General features: G+C 44.8%; 1 non-coding gene across 1 annotated transcript; it reads left to right on the top strand.

The window, feature by feature from the left end:
* Positions 1-4,175: 4,175 nt before the first annotated feature.
* On the top strand, positions 4,176-7,582 carry LOC149142166 (25S ribosomal RNA). Its single transcript, XR_016265379.1, has one exon. It is a non-coding gene; the product is annotated as a 25S ribosomal RNA (ribosomal RNA).
* Positions 7,583-19,142: the final 11,560 nt, after the last annotated feature.

Raw genomic sequence — 19,142 nt, 5'->3', positions numbered from 1 at the left:
ATCATGACACCCACAATGAACTGACTCTTCGAAAAACACAACACAATCCTTCTTGGATACTTTGGCGTACAATCATTAATTTATTTTAAGGCGCGCACCCAATTTTGGTCTACAGACAGCTTTCCTTGAATACTGTGCTGAGGAAATTTTGCGATGGGTGATTTCTGCGACTCGCATTGCAGTATCGAGGATTGCATCGTCAATATGTGTCATTGTAGGAATTGATGATCGCATTCATCGCAGATCGCAATATCGCAGATCGCAACATCGCAGATCGCAATATCGCAGATCGCGATATCGCAGATCGCGAATCGCAAATCGCGCTTAGTCATCCAATCATCATGTGTTGCTTATGCGATGTTGCGATATGCGACGTCGCATATCGGCCGTCGGAGATTCCTTAAGTTTTTTGATTTAAGAGTGCTTCATAATATAAGCGATGCGATGAATTTCGCGTCGCTTCTTCGCAGCTTATTATGCGCATAGGAAAACGTTTCACTCTCTTCTCGTGATGCGATACAGCTTTAGGGAGTTAAAATACAAAAATTTTGATAAAATGTTTTTTTTGGATTTTTATTAAGGGTCCCCATTTGCTTGGTGTTATCGCTAATACCAAACAAAGAGGGGGGTTGTTGGTGGCCACAACAGGGTGGTGGCGCATGGTCGTTCTTAGTCGGTGGAGCGATTTGTCTGGTTAATTTCGGTAACGAACGAGACCTCAGCATGCTAACTAGCTATGCAGAGGTTTCCCTTCGCGGCCAAATTATTAGAGGTACTATGGTCATTTAGGCCATGGAAATTTGAGGCAATAATAGGTCTGTGATGCCCTTAGATGTTTTGGGTTGCATGTGCGCTACACTGATGTGGCCAACGAGTTTTTCTTCTTAATTTGAGAGGATTGGGAAATATTATCAAATTGCATCATGATAGGGATAGACCATTCCAATTATTGGTCTTCAATGAGGAATTCCTAGTAAGCGTGTGTCATCAACTCGTGTTGACTACGTCCCTACCCTTTGTACACACCACCCATCGCTCCTACCGATTGAATGATCCAGTGAAGTGTTCGAATTGTGTCGACGATGGTGGTTCTCTGCCATTAACATCGTGAGATGTTCATTGAACCTTATCATTTAGAGGAAGGAGAATTTGTAACAAGGTTATCGTAGGTGAAATTGCAGTAGGATCATTGACATTAAGCGTTTTGTTTTTTGGTTCAGGTTGGGTGGGTTTTGATTGCAATGTGGGCTCGTGTGGTGTATCTCTAGGGTAGCGGGTTTGGTGGTTGGCAGGAACATTGTTGGTTTCTTGTCTTGAGGTCACGCTTGTTTTTTCATGTGTGCTTGAAAGCCATGCTTGTGCTTGTCCCACCCATCCTTTGTTTTTCTTCCCCCCCAATGTGTTTCTGTAGGGGGTTCGGAAGCTTGTTTCTTGGGAGCCCTCCCCGATGATCTGTTCGGTGGGGCATGGTTTCTCCAGTTGAGGTGCTTGGGAAATATGATGGATAAATTTAGACTCATTCATAGTGGCAATGCTTAGTATTTTATTCATTGGAAGGCATGGGCCAAGGGTGTGATCCTCCATAGTTGGTTCTCTTGAAAAAGCAGCAGTGGTTTATGTGTTGCTTGGGTGAGCTTTTTTGTTGGTGGTTGGGTTGAGGGAGTGGTTGCGTGCACACCTGCTAGCTCAAAACTTTCGTGAGGGGAAATTTTCAGTGTGGGGTCAATATGGGATGGATGAAGAGTGGTTCAACCTATTGGGATGGCCACCCTTGTCCTCCCGACCATTCCTTGATATGCCCTCGCGGAAGGGTTGGGTGTCGAGGTAATGAAAAACCCCACCCTCGGTTTGAGCTGCATCGAGATCACAATTTTCCCCACCAATGGGCATGAGGTGGCATTATTATCTTGTGCCTTTTCCGTTGAGGGAATTCCTCATCCTCTCGTGAGCCACTCCCCTTCTAAGGAAAGAAGTAGCAGTTTGTGTCTTTGTTTCTCCCTTTGGATTGTGGGTTTTTTGTGTGACTTGGTCATTTCTTGATTTCATGATGTGCGCTTTGCGGACATCCCTCTCTTTAGAGGCCTTGCACCATCGATGTATTTGTGGTCCGTGTCTTTCTCCAGCATTGAGTGTTGGCATATGACAACTCCTCTTTCGAGTTTGATTCTTGACCCCTGTTGACTTTCTCACTGGAAAGGTTGTTGGGTGTTTTGTACATGGATGGGTGCAATAGCGGGGTGGGTTTGCTATTAGTGTATTTGTCGTTTGAAGCCTTGTGCCAGGTTGGGGGCGTTATTTACCTCTCAGTAACGTGCTCTAGAAACTGGTCTCATCGCGGCCCTCGTTTTTTCTAGTGGTTTATTTGCTTGGTTGTTTGATTGTTGTTTGTTATGTTGTAAAGGTAGAAAGGGTGTTGTGTCGTAATGTATGTGGGAGGGTGTGAAGAGGTGGGATGCTTTGATTGGGTGCCTTGCTCTCTTTCTTTTTGGTTAGGCAACTTCTCCTCGGTGTGCTATTGAGCCTCTACCTTTTCTTGGGATTTTTGTTTCTTTGGTGTTGTTTTCTTCCCTTCTTCCTTTTGCGCCTAGCTTTTTGTGGAGAAAAGGTGGGATTATTGTGGATTGTTGTTTGGGAAGGATGAAAATTAGTGCAATTTCCTAAGGTGGCCACCCTAGTCCTTCTTGATCACCCTCCCTAAAAGTTCCCCTCTTTTTGCAAATGTAAGGGTTTAGGAAGCTTGTTCTCTGTTTAAGCCTCCTCTTGTGAGTCGATAGCCACGTTTGATATCTCTTTCTTTCATGTTTTTTTTCTTCCTTTCTTCCTTTTGGCCCCTAGCTTTACAGAGAAAAGGTGGGATTGTTGTGGATTAGTGTTCGGGAAGGAAGAAACAAAGTGTGAGCTCCCAGGTTGGCCACCCTAGTCCTTCTCGATCGTCGTCCTCTACGGTTCCCCCATTTTTGTGAAGGCATGGGGTTGGGGAAGCGTGTTCTTTGTTTGAGCCTCCCCTTGTGAGTCGGTAGCCACGTTTGATATCTCTTTCTTTCATGTTGTTTTCTTCCATTCTTCCTTTTGGCCCCTAGATTTATAGAGAAAAGGTGGGATTGTTATGGATTGTTATTCAAGAAGGAAGAAACGCAGTGCGAGCTCCCAGGGTGGCCACCCTATTCCTTCTCGATCATCGTCCCCTGCAGTTCTCCCCTTTTTGCGAAGGCATGGGGTTGGGGAAGCATGTTCTCTATTTGAGCCTCCCCTTGTGAGCTGGTAGACACGTTTGATATCTCTTTATTTCATGTTGTTTTCTTCCCTTCTTCCTTTTGTCCCCTAGCTTTACGAAGAAACGGTGGGATTGTTGTGGATTGGTGTTTAGGAAAGACAAAATGCAATGCGAGCTCTCGGGGTGGCCACCCTAGTCCTTCTCGATCATCGTCCCCTGCAATTCCCCCTTTTTTGCAAAGGCAAGGGAGCTTGGAAGCCTTGTGCCTTGTTTGAGCCTCCCCTTGTGAGCCAGTAGCCATGTTTGATCTCTATTTCTTTCACCTTGTTTTCTTCCCTTCTTCTTTTCAGTCATTAGCTTTATGGAGAAAAGGGGGAATTGTTGTGGAATGGTGTTCAGGAAGTATTAAAAGAAGTGCGAGCTCCCGAGGTGGGCACCCTAGTCCTTCTTGATTTTTGTTCCATGCATTTTGCCCCCATTTTGTAAGGGTGTGGGGCTTGGGAAAATTGTTATTTGTTTGAGCATCCTCCTGTGAGGGGGTAGACAGATTTTTTTACTTTCTTTCCTGTGTTTTTCTTCTTTTCCTCCTTTTGGCACTTAGCCTTACATTTGTCCTGGGGGGTGCCCCTATTCAGTGTTTTGGTGAATTTTTCAAGTTTTTGGACACAATTTGGGCTCGATTCCTCCGTTGAGGGCACGTCTGTCTGGGTGTTCCATCCCATTCAAATGCACTCCCTACAATATGTTAGGGAGTAGCGGAGCTGGTCAGTTGTGCCCAATGTGGTGTGATTGGCTGAAACACCTCAAGCGATGTTTCGTGGCATGTGTTGGCAAGCGGTGATCTTGTCCCCTTGGATGGGCAGTCGGTGTTAGCTGATGCAGGTTTTATGTGGCATCACTCGAACTTGCTTTGCTCTCTCTTGTCCTCCCATTGGGTAGGGCGGATTTAGCTCTGACTTTGTGACCTCAGTTTAGGTGAGAACACTCGCTGAGTTTAAGCATATAATTAAGTGGAGGAAAAGAAACTTACAAGGATTCCCCTAGTAGCAGCTAGCGAACCGAGAAGAGCCCAACATGAAAATCGGGTGGCAGTGTCGCTTGAATTATAGTTTGTAGAAGCGTCCTCAGCAGTGGACCTTGGCCAAGTCCCTTGGAAGGGGGCGCCTGAGAGGGTGACAACCCCATTAGGCTAGGACCCTGCTGCATCACGAGGTGTTGTTGGCGAGTTAGGTTGTTTGGGACTACAACCCTAATTGGGTGGTAAATTCCATCAAAGGCTAAATATGGACAAGAGACCGATAGAAAACAAGTACCGTGAGGGAAATATGAAAAGGACATTGAAAAGAGAGTTAAAGAGTGCTTGAGATTGCCAGGAGGGAAGCGGATGGAGGTTATCAATGCATCTCAGTTGGATGAGGAATGAATCAGGATGGTCCAATGCTGGAATTGAGGTGCAAACCAACATGGGTTGCTACATCATCACAAGAAAAAGTGGATTACTGCTGTTGGTTTGTCGTTGCGATGGTCGAGGAATGAAACGTGCACCCTTGTGGTGGGATGTGTCCACCTGCACGCTTGTGGTGTTGGTTGGCGAGCTTTCCATTCGACCCGTCTTGAAACACAGATCAAGGAGTCTAACTTGTTTGCAAGTCGGCGGGTTTGAATACGTGTGAGGCGCAAGAAAGCTAATGGGCAAGATCCCCTCTATGGGGGGGTGCATCATCAACCAACCTTGAGCTTATGTGAAGGGTTCGAGTGCAAGCACACTTGTTGGGACACGAATGATGGTGAACTATGCCTGAGTAGGGCAAAGCCAAAGGAAACTCTGGTGGAGGCTCTAGTGATACTGACATGCAAATCATTCATCTGACTTGGGTATAGGGGCGAAAGACTAATCGAACCATCTAGTAGATAGTTTCCTCCGAAGTTTCCCTCAGGATAGTTGGAGTTCACGCGCGAGTTTTATCAGGTAAAGTAAATGATTATAGGCATTGGGGGCATAATTCCGTCGACCTATTCACAAAATTTAAATAGGTAAGAGGGTGTGGCTGCTCCATTGAGCTGTTCTATGGAATCGAGAGCTCCAAGTGGGCCATTTTTGGTAAGCAAAATTGGTGATGCGGGATGAACCAAAAGTCGAGTTACGGTGTTGAATTGCATGCTAACCTAGATCCCACAAAGGGTGTTGGTTGATTAAGATAGCAAGACAGTGGTCATGGAAGTCAAAATCCACTAAGGAGTGTGTAACAACTCACCTTCCAAATCAACTAGCCCCGAAAATGGATGGCACTAAAGCACAAAACCTATACTTGATGGTTGAAGAAATTACCTGGCTTCGATGAGTAGGAGGACACAGGGGTCATTGATAAACCTCAGGCATGAGCCTAGGTGGATCGGCCCCCAGTGCAGATCTTGGTGGTAGTAGAAAATATTAAAATGAGAACTTTGAAGACTGAAGTGGGGAAAGGTTCCATGTGAACAACACTTGGACATGGGTTTGTCGATGCTAAGAGGTGGGGAAGCCTTGTATCAAGGGTGCACTCTGCATGAGCATCAAAAAGGAATCAGGTTAATATTCCCAAACTGGGACATGGAACTGGGCAACAACATTAGGAAATCCAGAGATGTCATCGGGGGCCCCGAGAAGAGTATCTTTTCTTTTTAACATCTTGCCCACCCTGGAATTGGTTCACCTGGAGATAGGGTCTAGAACTAGAAGAGCACCGCATGTCTTGCGGTGTCTGGTGTGCCCTCGATGGCCCTTGAAAATCTGGAGGACCGAGTACCGTTCATGCCCAGTTGTAGTCATAACTGCATCAGGTCTCCAAGGTGAAAAACCACTGGTCAATAGAACAATGTAGGTAAGGGAAGTTGGCAAAATGGATTCGTAACTCTGGGAAAAGGATTGGCTCTAAGGGCTAGGCCTGGGGGTCTATACCCTCAACTCATGGGTTGTTGGCAGTCTGCCCGAGCTTCTCTTGTGGCGAGGGTGGGTAGTTTCTTGCCGATTGGGCTACAGGCATATAATGCCCCCTACCGGGGGCTTTTCCCTAAGCAGTGAAAAGTTGACTTAGAACTGGTACGGACAAGGGGAATCTAACTATTTAATTAAAACAAAGCATTGTGATGGTCCCTGCGGATGCTGACGCAATGTGATTTCTGCCGAATGCTCTGAATGTCAAAGTGAAGAAATTCAACCAAGCCCAGGTAAACGGCGAGAGTAACTATGACTCTCTTAAGGTAGCCAAATGCCTCATCATCTAATTAGTGACGTGCATGAATGGATTAACGAGATTCCCACTATCCCTATCTACTATCTACCGAAACCACAACCAAGGGAATGGGCTTGGAAGAATTAGCGGGGAAAGAAGACCCTATTGAGCTTGACTCTAGTTCGACTTTGTGAAATGACTTGAGAGGTGTAGAATAAGTGGGAGCCATTTTTGGTCAAGTGAAATACCACTACTTTTAACGTTATTTTACTTATTCCATAGGGTGGAGATGGGGCACTGCCCTTGTTTTTAGCCTTAAGGCACGTTTCGGCGGGTCGATTCAGGCATAAGACATTGTCAGGTGGGGAGTTTGTTTGGGGCGGCACATCTGTTAAAAGATATCGTAGGTGTCCTAAGATGAGCTCAACGAGAACATAATTCTCGTGTGGAACAAAATGTGTAAAAGCTCATTTGATTTTTATTTTTACTATGAATAAAAACCGTGAAAGCGTGGCCTATCAATCCTTTAGATTTTTAGAATTTGAAGCTAGAGGTGTCAGAAAAGCTACCACAGGGATAACTGGCTTGTGGTAGCCAAGCATTCATAGAGACGTTGCTTTTTGATCCTTTGATGTCGGCTCTTCCTATCATTGCAAAGTAAAATTCACCAATTGTTGGATTGTTCACCCACGAATAGGGAATGTGAGTTGGGTTTAGACCATCGTGAGATAGGTTAGTCTTACCCTACTAATGAACCAAAATACAATAGTAATTCAACTTAGTATGAGAAGAACCGTTGATTCACACAATTGTTCATCGCACTTGGTTGAAAAGCCAGTGGCGCGAAGCTACCATGTGTCGAATTATGATTGAACACCTCTAAGTCAGAATCCACGCTAGAAGTTGTGCATGTCACTCTTCAATTGTATCTCGACCTATAGTAGGGGCATCATTTTTTCACCCCCAAGGGCCTGTGTCATTTGCAAACTGCGATCGTGAAGCATCTCGATCGGGGGAGCTTTGAAGTTCAATTCCAAATGGTCGTTGAGAAGAATCCTTTACAGACGACTTAAATACACGAAGGGGTATTGTAAGTGGCAGAGTGGCCATACTGACATGATCCAATGAGATTCAGCCCTTGGTCACCTCGATTCAGAGCTTCGCTCTTGTCACACATTATTCAAACAAATCCGGACAAATCTCCCGCTCTTGCACCTTTTCCTCTTCCTCCAATTGACAATTTTTTATTGCTCACATCTCAGAAATGATTTCTTGGGGGGGGGGGGCAATTTGGGGTTTCCCTGTCATGATGGAAGAGGCGCCGAAGCCCGAGAAAATTGGGATTTCCATGTCGTGCCCTAGCGCCTGAAATTTTGGGTTTCCATATAGTGCCCCGGTGCCCAAGATTTGGGGTTTCCACATTGTGACAGAAGAGGCACCCCAAGCATGGGAAAAATTGGGGTTTCCATGTTTTGCCCCATCACCCAAAATTTGGGGTTTCCATGTAGCGCCCCAACACCCAAATTTTTTGGTTTCTACGTTGCGATGGAAAAGGTGCCCAAAATTTGGGGTTTCCATGTCATGCCTTGGCGCTAGAAATTTCGGGTTTCCACATTGCGACGGAAATGGCACCCAAGCATGGGAAAAATTGGGGTTTCCATGTCATGCCCTGGTGCCTGAAATTTGGGGTTTCCATGTCGTGCCCTGGCACACAGAATTTGGGGTTTCCATGTCATGCCCTAGCGCCCAAACTTGGGGTTTCCATGTCGTGCCCAATCCTAGGAAACTTGGGGTTTCTATGTCACACCACGATCAAAACTAGTGGCACCCAAGTCTAGGGAAGCTTGGAGTTTCCATGTCCCACCCTTGATGGAACCACGGGTTTCCATATTTTATGGCACGATAGAAACTCAGGGTTTTCAACAAAGCCCCAACGTGGGGAATTTGGGGTTTCCATGACGATGGAAACTAGCTCGCAAGTCTGGGGAACTTGGGGTGTTTTGAAATCGCTGCCAAAGTCTGGGGAACTCATGGTTTCTATGTTGCAGTGCGGCTGGAGTCACTGACGGAAACCACCCAAGTCTGGGAAACCTGGGGTTTTCATGTCTCACCCTGGCACGGGGAACTTGGGGGATTTCATGTTGCGGCATGCCCTAAATTTTCTGAGAGTCTATGGAACTTCGGATTTCCATGTTGTGGGGTGAGGGAAAGCCACCAAAGTCTAGGGGACTTGGGTTTTCCATTTCACGGCACGATGGAAACTTCTACCTAACTCTGTGGACACACGAGATTTTCCATTTAGCATCATGACAAAAATTGCTACCCAAGTTTGGGAAACACGAGGTTCCCATGTCACGCCATGGCTAAAATTGCCACCCAAGTCTGGGGAGCTTCTGGTTTCCATGTCATTGCGTGACAAAGAATGGCCACCCAAGTCTGGGGAGCTTCAAGTTTCCATGTCATCATGCAATAGGGAATGATGGCCCAAGTCTAGGGAGCTTCATGTTTCCATGTCAAAACACAACAGGGAACGACTGCCCAAGTCTACCAAACATGGTGTTTTCCATTCTATGGCATGACAGAAACCAGCCAATTATGGGAAACTCGGGTCTTCCATGTCCTGCCACGATAGAAACTGTGACCTCAGTGTAGGGAACTCGGGTTTCCATGCTACGGAAAGACAGAGAACCACCCAATTCCATAGAAATTGGGGGCTTCTATTTCGTGGCATGAGGGAAACCACTTAATTTCGGGAACCTCTGGGTCTCCATCTCCCACCTGGGCAAAAACTTCAGCCTTGGTGCAGGGAAATTGGGTTTCCATGTTGCAACACGACCGAAATCGACCAAGTTTATGGAACTCATGGTTTCCATGTTGTAACATCACAAATAACCACCCAAGTCTTGCGAACTTGGGTTTCCATTTTGCGTCGAGGTGGAAACTGCTTACCTGGTTTGTCTCCGGAACTTGGGGTCTCCATGCCTCGTTGCGACGGAAGCCATCCAAGTGCAGGGAAAGTGAGGTTTCCTTACCCTGCCGTGATGATAGATGCCCAAGTGCATGAAATCTAGGGTTTCCATGTCCCCTTGTACGGGAAACCTGTACCACATGGGGGGGGGGGGGGGGGGTGCGGCCTGGGTTGTTAGGTATTCGAGTTGGGAGCACCTGAGAGAGTCGAAAAAATGAACCTGTAGTACGGGCACGCCTTCATGTGTGACAAGAACCCGCGTTCAGTTAAATGCGACTCAGGTGAGCGTTTGGTTAAATATAACTCGAGTGAGCGTTCGGTTATATGCAAAGAATTGACACAACATTCGCTTATGTGCAACGGTGATGAGTGCACTCATAGTGGGTGCACCGTGTTGGGTAGGGCACCCACCCCTTGATATGTTCACGATGGGTGAGTCACCGATGGAAGGCATGCAAGCGACCCGTGTTGTTTTCTCGGACGAAAGAGGTGACCATGTGCGGACGAGTTAGGAGTCGACCCATGGGTGTGACGTGTGGTGGCGGTGTAATCGGCTAAGTGTTGGAGCCGACCCATGGGTGCGACGATGCACATGAAGGGACGCGACGGTTTGTTGGAATGGGGTGTGTCAAGGTTATGTGGCAGGTCAGTTAGGCATGCATGATGATGGAGCCAACCCTTGTTATCCTCGAGAGACACAACCCTTGGGAAAATGGATGTGTATAAGTAAGGAGGATGGCATTTGACCAAGGGACATTAAACTCAAACTTCCACATCACAGAACAGGTGCAAAGGAAGAAGTTGGGAAAAAGTAAAAGGGCTACACCGGCGGGCGGATTACAAGTGGACAAGTTGGACATGGTAGTTCGGATAGGCAGAGTGGGTTGGGTTACCGATCGGGTAGGCAGGTCGCACTGCGTTCAGGCCATGCACCCTCACTATGGCCTGCAACAATGGGCAGAGTTTGGGTGTCATAGAATGGAAAGTCGGGTGGATAGGTGGCATACTTGGGTGCGGGTGACACCGATTAGAGTTCAGGTGTGGATTTGTGTCATGCAGGCCGTGAGCAATGTAACACGACCACACGACATGACGAGATGAAAGAATAATTGAAGAAGATATATTGATGATAAGTTATTTTCGCTGCATTGTTAAGAACACTTATTTGAAAATTGACTGAGTGGTTAAGTAGGTGCAGATCGTGTACTCAAGTATTGGTAAAAGGAAAAAGTATGACAGTGCCACACCTGCTTATGTATGGTTTAAAGACTACCACCAGGATAGGGCGTGACATGAGGTCTCCTAGTCCCTCCTCGACAAAAGTCACAAAATTGCGGGGAACTCTGGTTTCCATGTCCCGCCTTGTCGAAAGCCTCCCAAGTGTGGGAAATTTAGGGTTTCCATGTCTCATCATGATAGAAATCACCTAGGTGTAGTAAACTTGGTGTTTCCATGTCCCTCCACGATGGAAGTCGCGGCCCAAGCACATAGACATCGAGTCTGCAACCTCACATCATGAAAAAGGCTCCTTTGGTCAAGAGAATGAAGGTTTCTTCATTGGTAAAGGATCTCACTAAGGATCAAAGGTTGTAGTATCTTCTAGAACTAGTCTACCAAGGACTATCAAAAGTTGAAAGGAGGACGAAGTGCCAGGAACGAAGTGCCAGGAGAAATAAAGTGCAGAGAGGAGGAAGGACTTGACTTGTTGTTATAGACATTTTTGTGCCTTACAACTATAAGCAGAAATGTCCATAATCTAAGGGATCCAAAGTCCCTAAACATGTTGTTCCTACCCCTAGAGGAACAAGGCTAACAAACCACAACAATTCACAGAAGTTCTCCACCAGAAACTGCTAAAAAATAAGTCAATTCAGGATCAATTCAAAGGCTCCACTAGCTGTCTGCGCTGAAATGCAAAGTCTGCACTGGCTACCTGCACTGCAACGTAGGTAGAAGCACTACCAGGGTGCGCTGAGCAGGAATTGACAAATGGCAAGTTCATTCAACAAGGTGTCAAGACCCTGGAAGCTTCCAGAATCTTCCTCAATGACACTTGCCTCAGTGAATTCGACTAGTGATGAGTAAGAGGTTCTCAATCTCCAAGTGGAAGCAAGAACCTCCAAGTGGAAGCAAGAACTGATAGAGGGAGAGGACACTAGTCAGATCTCAAGCTGACTCATCCTCTCTCAAAACATCTATATATGGATCTCTCCTCCATGCGATCTAGAGGCTGGAATTTTGTTATTGCAAAGAATTGTTGTTGGTTTGAGGTTGGAATCATTGGGTGCTTAATGCTTTGAAGGAAGGTGAAGATAGGAATTTCATTTACTGGGAAGGAGATGCTGGATTGGAGCCCTTTGGGTTGTATCTCTTCCTGAACCTTGTTATTCATCAATAAAGTTATCTTGGTTTCTCCTATATACTGATGTATCTTTGATGTATGATTGCATTAGTATGTTTAGTTTATTTCTAATCCTGAACTAGTTATGAATATGAATCTATGTCTTTGCGTAGTGTTCTCCTCTTGTGATCTTGCAGGAACCTGTTGAAGCTGGGCGAGCGAGAAGGCAAGTAGCTGGGAACTCTCAAAGAGAAGAGAAACCGGATCGAGGGACAAACGGAAGACACCGGTTAGTCCATCCATCTCTCTTCATTCTTAATTCACAAAGGAAGAATACTAGAATAGCTGTCTCTGTTTGTTGCTAAGGCACTGCCACACCTTAGGTGTATAGGATCGTCCTGCATAGGCATTTTTCCCCACAACAAATTGGCAACTCTGCTGGGGAGATCTGTTTAGTCATTTTATTTGTGTTTCTATCATTGTTTGTTTCATAGACTCAATAGCAACAATCGAACTGCATCTGCTATTCTCAGATGCAAAGTAGACAGCTGTTGCTTTGATCCAATCACTGGATTTGTCTATGATCTGAACAATGGACTCACAAATGATTTGATGATCCTTTGTGATAGATCTTAGCCCTTCCTCAAAGCATCCCTTTGATTGTACCTTGCTTGTTGCTTTTATTTGGCTTGAAACCGTAGATTAATCAGCAAACTGTGACCCAGGCCCCAGTGAGAAACTCTCGTTTCTCCTTCAGCGCAGACCCTGTGAAGAGGTTCTGCATTTCAACACAAGTCCCGTGAAGGCTACCTGCACTGAATGTCAAAACCCCTGTGTTGAGGATGCGCTGATCCAGTTAGGCCTTGTGCAGCTGGGGTTCTCTGCTCTGTTTTGCCTTGTTTTGATCTCTGATTTTTGCAGCCTGTAACCAACATAGGTACCTGTCTGATAACTCCTTTTCTCTGCTTAAATTCCGCCTCCTTTTGTACAAAAAGACTGTGAGTGTTTTTATGTGTTTGTGGCGTCATTTACAGTTTTCCTTTACAAGAGTGAAATAATCATCCTGTAGCCCTTGATTCAGATCTGTTGATTGTGATCTTAGGAGACAGTTCATTGGCTATTTGCAGTTGATTATACATTTACTTTTGCTTTTGGTTTGAGTTTGTCTCTTTTAAGTGTCGAAACAAGTGTTCATTTCGAAAGTCGTAAAGTGTTGTATTCTCTTCTACCCTTTCTGGTTTCGAAAAAGTAAACTTGTTTGTATTTGTCATTTAAAAGCAAATTCAAAGTTGTACAAAAAGATTTCTTTTTAGGCATCAATATTAAGAAAGCGGAAAACAAACACCTGCATTGTGCATTTGCATCTTGATAGTTTGCATGCTTGACTTAGGAAAGGTGCATTAGAGTGTGTTGATTGCTCTTTGAGAAAAGATGGTGTCTTTCTTTTCCCTTTGTAGCTAGGATTTTCATGGTTGAAAAGATATAAAAATCTTGCTTATCATCTTTAGACTGCATTTAGGAATTGTATCATACATCTCGTGGTGAACCTCAAAAGGCAAACTTCTAAAAAGATCAACCTAAAATAAATTGAATGAACTTAACAACACTTTGTAACTTAACACACGACATAGAGGTCTAGGCTAGAGACGTGTTCCGGCGTCGTAAAGCCTGGTGACTCTCGATCTCGTTGATGGTGGGTGATTCCTCCTGAGGGACGATAGTGCCAGTACGGATTGTGCTCCCACGTACCGTCGAGTATATATTGGGAGACCCCTATAGGCATAAAACCTTTATCCTTAGGAAGCCGTGTCGGCCGCCCTACTGATTGCAATGCACTGAACACAGCATTCAGGAAGATCGACCGCCCGTACCTTAAAAAGTATTCTGCGGTTTTGCGAAAAGTTTGGCACACCCTCTACCTAGAACTCCAGAGCAGTTCCTTTTGGCCTTTTTCAGACTCTATAACGGAAAAAGTCCATCCGAGCATTTGTCACTTCGGGCTTGTTAAAACATCGAAGGAGACTAGAGTCATCTTTAGCTTTTTCTCGACTCTTTAAAAGTGAAAAAGCAAGTTGTGTCTAAAGCGTCTAAAAAATTCATTTAATTTGGAAACACACTTTCCCCTTTTGTATTTTGGTTGATCGAGTAATCCGCAATCGTCGAAGAAAGTCAATTGAAACCCTGTCGTTCGCGGAGGCTTACGAGTCAACCGTCTTTGTCTCCGGAATCGAAAACAGTACGGACAAAGCGAACTTGTTTAATCGGTTCGAAATCTCCTATCAAGGTTAGAACAAGTGTTCCAACAATATCTGAGATTCCGGTTACTCCAAACATTTCTGGAAACCCTGCCTCTACAGAAGAAGTTCAACAGCCACAGAGGGACAGTGATACTGATCCTAGTCTGAGAACAAACACTTGTGTTACTGAACCAGTTCCATCTGTAACCGGTTCAGAGAGTCTTGTTCTTCAAACATCTGTCGCTGTTGATTCAACCCCTTCTTCGGCACCAGAAATATTTTACGGACCTGACGGTCTTCCCCTTCCACCTGGTTTGATTGCGATAGAGGAAATTGTATAAGATCCGCAAGCAAGCACTCCAACACATTTTGGAGTCGGGGTCACTCTATTTCCTTCGACATCAGAAGTGAGTCTACCACCAGTGGAAGTTCTTGTAGAATCGCTAGGTAATCTCTTGGATAGACTCAAAATGTCTAAACAACCGTCAACATCTAGGACTGTGTCGAATGACACAGCGACAGCAGAACTCCCTGCCATTGCTCTGACAATGTTCGCCGGCATATCATCTGTCCCAACTAGCTCTCAACCGCTAGAAGGTGTCCACCCAGGGACTATTTCGGTAGTGTGGTCCGTTCCATTTTGTTCCTCCGGAATAATATCCAGCAACTCTTATGTTGAAACTCGCCAGATTGATCCATTTGGAGGTCAATTTGGGCAATCCAGTCCCCAAGGACAAACAATCCCCTTGAGTTCCGGATTGCCACCGTATGGGGGGCAGTATGCCCTTTCATTACCCCCTCTGGGAGGGTATCCATACGGGAGTTCACAACAGTATTCAGGTTATACTGGAGTTACATCAAGTGGTTGGGTACCTATGCTACCTCAACAACTAAGGGTTGTGTATTCTATGCAACAATGTGTACCTATGTCGAACATCCCGACCACACCGGCTATTGTGACAGTGTCGCAAGTTCAAACGTTGCCTGTTGTATGTCAACCTCAAATTTCTCAAGTTGTAATGCAACAACCCCTTGACCTTGTGACTCAACCACAATCGCCTACTGGTGGGGCGACACAGGTCCAAACGGGTACAATTATCCCACACCTTGGTCTAACGGTTAGTATAGCGCAACAAAACATGGCTTCACAACCGTGGCTGGTGCAATATCAACAACCACAATTCCAACAAGTATACCAAGGTTCTGAGCAGCAGATCTTTGCGAACAGTGGACAACCATACATTCAAAACGGTCAAAATCAACCACTTTATGGTGGTCATATCCACCAACCGTATCAGTCATACCAACATCAATTACATTATGCTGGTATGCAAAGGCCAACTGCTCAGGCGATCCCATCGTATCCTGGGTATGCTTCACCTAACCTGAATCAACAGTTACCATTCGTGGCAACTTTAGAGTTACCCGATTTACACCAGTTAACAAACGATCCAATTGCTTACGCCCCTTGGTGGCCAGCGATTCCTCACAAACTTCCTTCAGACATTCCTAAATTTAATGGAAATCCGGGTGAAGATCCATCGAATCACGTGATGACCTTTCATCTATGGTGTTCATCAAGCACCTTAAACGATGATTCGATAAGGCTTCGCCTCTTTCAGAGGACGTTAACAGGTCCAGCGGCTAAATGGTATATTGAATTACCTAGAGATTCGTTCGACAATTTCAGCACCTTAGCCACGACATTCTTAACCCATTTTCAATTACCGATAAGGTATGAAACAGGAACGGAAATCTTAACCAACTTCAAATAGACAACGGCCACTCACATATCTGATCATATACATGAGTGGCGACGTCATCGTAGGATGGTAAAAAGGTACGTTCCCGATCAGTTATTAGCTGAATGGTTTATCAAGTCGTTACTTCCCGCTATAACGGAAGATGTGGCAAAGGGGGGAGTCGTAACGGAAGAGCAAGTTATCGCTCGTGCGCAGTATCTAGACTTAGTCTATACTCAGTCTGGCACGCTCTATGACAAAATACCTGACGCCCCTAGACCAGAATTTTCAATTCCTCCTCCTCCTAAATCAAACAATGACTCTCATGCCGACGATGGCGTGATTGGCACGACAAACGCGAAATCGACAAAGGCCAACTCCAAGAAGACCCGTAAGATTTCAGATCAAAATGCAAAAGAAGAAATTCTTGCTTCGGAAGCAAATGCTGTATCGGCAGGTAAAGGCAAAGAAACCAAACAACCAGGGAGCAAGAAAAAGCAAAAAAAAGGGAAGAAGAAGAAACAGGGTGAGTCATCCCCTGAAAAAAATTCTTCAAACCCTCATGGAGATAGGAAACCCCCCTTCGGGTGTCAGATATGTGATGAGAATCGCTAGACGAGAGAATGTCCATACAAAGCTAAGCTTAAAAATTCTTTAAGAGTTTGCAAACCTCAGCTGTGTTAACTGACCCGCTTCCAAATCCAGGCACAAATCTGGTTGATAGTGGAAATGCTTCCCCGTCGCAAGTGCTTATGTTGTCGGTTTCAAAACAGCAAAACAATGGATTTCGACAAGGAACAAAGATTACGGGAATCCACAGATGTCGAACGGCAAGGAAAAAGATCAACCAAGCAGTTCGACAACAACTTCGACAGAATTTGTACCACCCATCATTCCTGAATTAACAATAAAACCGCCAAAGGGAGTAGTACACAAGTCGACATTTAATCCTCGCGCCAGAGCAGCGCAGCATTATAACATAGTGGAAGATTTGGCCCAATCGCCATACGCTATGTCGACTCTTGAAGTACTACAAAATTGCCCATCCCAAAGGCAGGATTTGTTATCAGCCATTGGTGGGGTTGATCCTAAGGATTCCAATCTTGTATCCTTTGACCACAAAGGATACGATCCTCAGTTACCAGCTCAACTAGCTTTCCTTATCCAAGTGAAAGCCCTCAACAAAACTGTTCACCGAACAATTATTGATGAGGGGGAATCTACATGTATTATGTCGATGAGTTGCTGGAAAACTTTGGGATCTCCAACCTTGTCTCAATCTTCGACAACATTAAAAGCATTCGACGGAAGGACATATACCCCGTATGGTATCCTACATAACTTGAAGGTTGAAATACGGGGAAAAACGGTAGAAATAGATGTTGAAGTCATCGATGGGAATCTTGATTACAACATCCTACTAGGAAGACCGTGGATCTATGCCATGGCAGCTGTTGTGTCGACCTATTTTAGAAAGATCGCATTCCCCTTTCAAGGAGGGATTACGATCGTCAACCAAACAAACTTCCTCCCTAATGGTTCACAAGTTACAGGAAGCATTCCTATGATCCATGGTAGCAACCATTCGCTTCAAGATATTGGAGTAGGCCTACTGAAAGACCCCACATTAATGGGAACTTTCGCACTTCCACCTCCAATCTATATAAGAGAAGTAGTGTTGGTAGGAGCTTGCAACATGATATCTTCCACGAAGATCTCAGAAGACAATATCGACATGGATCATGCAATGGTTCTGCCCCCAAGCCCAATGGAAATATTGTAGCAATCAATGTTTCTGGCATGGGAGGCGAACCCAAATCAACGCTCATCAAGCGTTTGGGTAGACAGGTCTAGAGAATATGGTACCCCATTAGATCCTTGGTCACGAGTGCATGGAACCGACAAAGGACTTCTACAATCAATGTTGATTGAGGGGGCACCATGGAATGATAGCCACCATCGTTCCTTTCTTCCAGATTATGAAGAAGATACTCAATATGACCTTTATCAACCTTCAGTCTTTGAATTCATATCAAATACTATAAATATGGTGGATTCCAAGCGGAACCTATCCAATATTGAAGAGACTATAGCCATAAATATCTCAACCAAAGCAAATGTTGTAGAGAATATTTATGTTGGCAAATGTTGTTCTCCTTCGGAACTTGAAATATATAAGGCTCTTTTCCGCGAATTTAGAGATGTCTTTGCTTGGTCATATGATGAAATGCCAGGCATCGACTCGAGTATTGTTGAACATGAAATTAAGATGTATCCTGATGTCAAACCAGTAAGACAATGGCTTCGGCAGGTGCACCCCAAGAAACCGCTGCAATTAAAGCAGAAGTTGGAAAACTTCTCCATGCTGGTTTCATCTACCCAGTTCCTCTAACTGATTGGGTATCGAATATTGTCCCTGTTATGAAAAAAAAAGGAACGATTAGAGTGTGCGTCGATTATAGGGATGTAAATCAAGCTTGTCCAAAAGACAACTACCGTACACCCTTCATCGACCAGATAATTGATGAATGCGCCGGATGTGAAATCTTTTCATTTATGGATGGATTCTCCGGGTATAATCAAATAAATATCCGCCCACAGGACCAGTCAAAGACTACATTCATTTGTCCGTGGGGCACATTCGCATATCGAAAATTACCCTTTGGTTTAAAGAACGCTGGGGCGACATTTCAGAGAGCAATGAATTATGCCTTCCATGACATCAAGAACATCGTTCAACCATACCTCGATGACCTTCCGGCTCATTCGCGAAAGCGGACTGATCATCCGCAACATTTAAGAGCGATATTTCTACGTTGCCGACACTACAAGATGCGACTCAATCCACACAAATGTGTATTTTGCGTCAGCTCTGGTCGTTTACTTGGCTTTGTAGTCTCCAAGGACGGGATTCGTCTCGACCCTTGCAAGGTTCAGGCAATCATCAATTTGCCTCCACCTTCAAATTTGCTTCAGATTCAGAAACTCCAAGGGAAAGCAAACTTTCTGAGGAGGTTCATTCCAAATTACGCAGAACTTGCTAAAGGTTATACTCGTCTTTTGAAAAAGGATGTACCTTTTGTCTGGGATCAGGTGGCGCAAGCTTCTTTTGACGCTCTGAAAGAGTCTCTAGTAAAAGCATCATTAATGTATGCCCCAGACTATCAAAGATATTTTAACCTGTATCTGGCTGCAGCGGATACAACCATTGTGATGGTTTTAGTTCAAGAAGTCGATGGAATTGAACATCCTATATATTATTTAAGTAAAAACTTGAATGATACAGAAAGAAAATATTCTTACGTTGAAAAGCTAGCACTCGCTGCTGTTCAAGCGATACAAATATTTCGACATTATGTCCTCTTTCGGAAAACTACCATTCTATCAGATTTCAACCCCATGACTTATATATTGTCGCGACAGTTGCT

The sequence above is a fragment of the Pinus tabuliformis genome, chromosome X (genome assembly GCF_031772625.1).
Source record: "Pinus tabuliformis cultivar Carrire ecotype Pingquan chromosome X, CPIR1, whole genome shotgun sequence".
In the NCBI taxonomy this organism is placed as follows: Eukaryota; Viridiplantae; Streptophyta; class Pinopsida; order Pinales; family Pinaceae; genus Pinus; species Pinus tabuliformis.
The sequence above is the reverse complement of the archived record's forward strand: the minus strand, read 5'-3'. Positions and strand labels throughout refer to the sequence as shown.